Here is a 5192-nt window from a genome sequence, read left to right on the forward strand (position 1 = left end):
GGAGGGTGAGCCTCGCGCTTCATGCCTAGGTGGTGGACGCAGAACGGGTTTAGGATGAGTGATGAGGTTTGATCCCAACGATCTCGTCCGTTGGATGTGGGTGAGTAAGATAAAGAGGAAATTAGAGTGAATCTTGTCCCTCTATTTCAAAGGTTGGTTGGGTTTTGGGTGCAATTACCTGGGTGTACTTAGTGTAGTTTATGACTGTAGCAGTAGATTATGGGGTACATCTAGTTGAATTCACAACTGGTGGATTATATAGTAGTGGAGATAAATAGAAAGGAAGAGGGGGTTGGAGATCTCAAATGCGATAAGGATGGAGAGACCAATTGATTGGAGAGATGTTTTATATGAGCAAGGACTGGGTGAGGTATTTATGAAATAACTTCCATGCTCACTATTGTTTCTCTCATTCTCAAACTCCAAGGATGATTCTTCATGAATGCTTAAAATTCCTCTAGGATTGTCTCTCAAGTTTGTTTTATCTATCCATTCAATGGTGATAGCACATGGATTTTTAATGCCCTCTAGCCATTGATGTTGCTCTTCTCGATCCTCCTTGTGGTCTTAGTGACTCTTATGAATGGGATGTCTAGATAGATTCATAGGATCATCAGGAGGTTCAAGAGAAAGAGCGTAGGAGAAATTATTAGGCTCAAGGATGGGTTGGGTAGCCGGATCATGGGATTGAAATGTTGGGAAATTGGCTATTGAAACTTACTTTCCTCGTTTGGGAGATGATTCCTTCTCTATCTCTAAGATTTTTCTATGAAGACTAGTACAAGAAGGATGTCCACGAATGAAGACATACCTTGCTTTACTAACAGATAAAGAAAGAAAGACTCTACCAAAGGGTATATGATTAAGACCAATGTGAAAATATCGAGAAAAAACATGGTCTTGTAGGGCTAGGTCTAAACCAGAATTTATAGAAAGATTAATAGATACCCTAGGTGTAGCTAAAAGTGCATTATCTTCTTGATTAAAAGATAGGACCTCGTCTATAGAAAAGGGTTGGTTTTGACCTATTGCAATCAACTCCGGACACAGATCATAATTAGGGGCAGGACTTGTTGACTCCCATGGTCTATGGCTGGTCTCCGAAGGTGCAAAGAATTCAATAATAGGTATGGAATTTAAGTTATCCACAAAGATAAAAGTAAAAAGATAAAAGAATAAAAGTGTAAAAGTATAATACAAGATAATAGCAAGACTTAAAGTTATCTCAGCAAACCGTCTTTCTCCCCGGCAACGGCGCCAGAAATGCTTGTTGATATTTTGTAACGCAATAAGGAATTGATCCGCAAGCGCATGGATATCGGTGAGCATTTCACCCGGGAGGTTATCCAGAGTATCGTATTTATATTTTTACCACTGGGAGAAAGGGTGCATCTGACTAACCAAATCTATTGCTACTACCCCTTTAGGCTACAAAGAATGTTTCTCGATGTGAGTCATGTATAGAGAAGATTGCAACCGTAGTCTCGTTCTAACCTTGGTAAGGATGATCTACTATTCTATTGGGGAAGCTTACGGAATCTAGACACCACAAAGGATGTTCGACCCGCACCTATAAACCCTACCCATCCTGATAACGATATGTGGGATACAAAGGTAACTCGGAAATGTCACGTTCCTCGCTACTACCACGGTCCAGCTAGTCAGGGGATATCTATGAGTACCCTAGCCTAAACACCACGTTTACACTAGCAATGATTACTCTAATACTCAACCGGAAGAGATTAAAGTAAACTCATAAACCAAAGAACAATAAAACAAGAACTTACTAGAAATAGAAGTCGAATTACTGAAGAATCCTAGGAGCAAGCTACGGGTTAGGAGAACTTGATCCCGCAGGTACAACCTCGGAGTAGACACCGACAGGCCGGGCTTCCTCCGATCTACACCTCCACTCTATCTCTCTCAATCTAGTAGAAACTAGAAGATCTAATTCTACTCACATTGGATGCTAAGCCTAAAAGAAATTTTATTTAGAGGAGAGGTATTCCTTCGAGGGCTCCTCTCAACTCTATGATGAACTTGTCTCCTCCAGGGGCCAGGGAGTCTGGTTTTATAGTCCCCTCAAGTGAACGTGAGCCATTGGATCAAACCGACATTGATTGGACGGTTATCCTTGATCCTTTAGGTCGGTGGAGATTAGTCCCGAAAGAGAGTCCTGATCCAACTCTGCAGGGGGGCGGGCGCCCAGGTCAACTGGGCGGGCGCCCAGTGCCTGGCCCCGTTCGGCCTCCGCTTCCTTCCTGTGGCTTCTGGAGTCTTCTAGATGTAAGATAATTGCGCGGCACGTTAATATATCTATGTAAATCCGACGTGTGGGCCTTTCTTCCGTATTTCCTGATAACCCCCTGCAAAAATAGACAAACACAAAAACTCATGGAATTCTGTCAGATAAAACCCTAAGTCTGGGTGTTGGTTGCATTTGGATCCTTTTCTTTATGTATTTGATGATTATATTTGGTACCTAAGGACCGTCAACAGTGTCTAGGTTGATTTTTGAGCTGATAGTATGCTATAGTAGATATTGGTTATTTTGTTGGACTAACCCCTGCAGGAATACTTTCAATATCGACCTAGGAAGTCCTAAGATAAACTCACATTGGAGACAAAGAGAGAGAGACACATGAAGTTTAACAATTTACGCAAGGAAGACATAGCTCATAAGAGATGATCCATGGAGGGTGCCACAAACACGATGCACAACCGCTAAGAAATGAAAGCTTCCACAAGGTGATACTGTACCATCACTCTTCAAGTGAGGTAACATCTTAAGTTACTTGACTATCACTTTTATAAGTTTCTCCTTGGTTCTAACGTTCACATGAATAAAAGAGACAAACATGTATGATTTACAACTCTAGATTAACAAACCCAATCGATTCAACATGTTTAGTCCTTCCACCTTTGTGATCCCTGTTGACGGTCCTTAATGTTCACATTTAATCGTCAACTAATCATGGAAAAGGACCTATATGCAACCAACATCCAAAATTAGGGTTTCACCTGACAGAATTCCACGAGTTTTGGTGTTTGTCTATTTCTGCAGGGGGTTATCAGGAAATACGGAGGAAAGGCCCACATGTCGGGATTACATAGAGATATTAACGCAATGTGCAATTTTCTACCATCTAGAAGACTCCAGAAGCCACGGAAACGAACAGGAAGGCAGTCGGGCCCGGGGGGCAGGGCGCCCGCCCTCCCCCCTAGGGCGCCTGCCCTAGAGTTGTAACCAAACACGTCCAATCTCGCGGATTACGTTCCACCGACCTAAAGGATCAAGGAAAACTGTGCGATTAATATCGGTTTGATCTGACGGCCCAGATTCATCTGAAAAGACTATATAAGCAAGGCCCCCTGGCCCCTGGAGATCATACCTCTTCTACAGAATCAAAGTTAGGGTTTCAATTCTTCATCCAAGTAGAGAGGATCCCTCTAGTTCATCTAGTTCTAGCTCTAGTTCCTCTAGTTCTAGTTCTAGTTCTTGTTCATCTAGTTCTAGTTCTAGTTTTTCTAGTTCTAGTTCTAGTTAGATCTAGTTGTAATCTAGAAAATAGGGAGAGAGAAGAGGAGAGTGGAGGAGGAGCCGGATCTGTCGGATCTTCCTCAACATTGTACTTTTGCAGCAACTGGTTCGTTCTTCATCGTTCTCCAGGTTCTTCAATTCATAATTCCTGAGTTATTTAATTACTTTTATTTACATTCAAGTTATTTATTGGATTCCTGCTTGCATCTAGTGCTCTAATCTTTGCAACATTAGAGAAGTAATTAATAGATTAGACATGGTGTTTAGTCTTGCAATTACCTGGAATTACACCCAATCCTACGGATTGTTGTGGTAGCCCTAGGGTAGTGACAGCCCTATGTAACATCCCAAAAATTCACATTCAAAAATCACTCGCATTAAAAAATTATTTTCAAAATATATTTCAAAAACTATAAATCATTTGAGCTCTATAGTATCTCCATCTAATTCTTTTTCCATCCATTCTAATTATTCATCTTTAAATATAACCTGCACCGCATGGCATGAGCATCATATGTCCGCTACTTATCCCTCTTGCTCGCTCGCGCTGCCCGATACCCGGCAACGGCGCGTGCGCCGACCCCACCACCATCAGCACCGCAGCGCACTCACGCCCGGCCCCCTCGCCGAGCGCACTCGCTCGCGCGCGCACCGCGGCATGCGGGCCCCACCTCTTGCCTTTTCCCGCGTCTCTTTTGCTGTACAAAAAGATAGCAAGTCGCAACGTACAACTGGGCACCATCTATATTTTTCGCGTACAAATAACAGCAAGTACCAACAAGCTTACATTCAAGAAAGCATAGCAGTGCACACACATGACATATCTCATGCATGCATGCATGCAGCAGCAAGTTAGGCACCGTCCACCGTCCATCGGCTGCTCGTACCATCGTTTCTGTGCATCAGTCATCTCAGGCACCCAGCACGAGAACCACCATTAATGGCGAAGCAACTAAGCTCACCGAGCAGTGCCCTCCTCTGGCCTATAAAAGCCAATGCCGAGCAGCACTACTCCACCGTGCCAACCACGCTGAGCCGTTAGCTCTGCAGCCACTCACTCGCTTATCTCCTTCCTCCTCTGTTCTTACACAGAGAGAGAGCTGCACCCCGTGAATCTCCTTCTCTAGGCCACAATCAGCAAGGTAGCTAGCCTCCATCAATTTTCTACCTCTCCTATCCCTCCCTATGTTCTTGTATTCGAGGATGGTAGTCTGAACCGTCAGCTAGCCAAGCTTTGATAGCCAGCAATGGCGGATGAGCACGAGTGATGAACGTAGTCACTGCTCTACCTCTCTGTTCTGTCCCAGTACCTCCTCTCTCTCTTCGTTGTCTCCTTATAGTCTTAATTACCAGATTAGAATGCTGACCAAAGTACACCACGCACACAGCTCACGTCAACGCCCTCCTCAAAAGGTCTTGTTTATTTTAGTAGACAATAATCTTTTAAAATTAATATCTCCTTCATCTTAACTCAGATTTCAACGATTCTTTTTCCTAAATTCATCTAAAATCATGATCTACCTCTCATATTAATTTCATGATTTTTAGAGCCCATTTGAATTTATGTGATTATTTATCTGTGCTTGTTGTCTGTGTTGTTCGTCGCGTATTTTAGCTGACGGAGTGAACGAGCCGGAAAACGCGAACGTTG

The sequence above is a fragment of the Sorghum bicolor genome, chromosome 1 (genome assembly GCF_000003195.3).
Source record: "Sorghum bicolor cultivar BTx623 chromosome 1, Sorghum_bicolor_NCBIv3, whole genome shotgun sequence".
Classification (NCBI taxonomy): Eukaryota; Viridiplantae; Streptophyta; class Magnoliopsida; order Poales; family Poaceae; genus Sorghum; species Sorghum bicolor.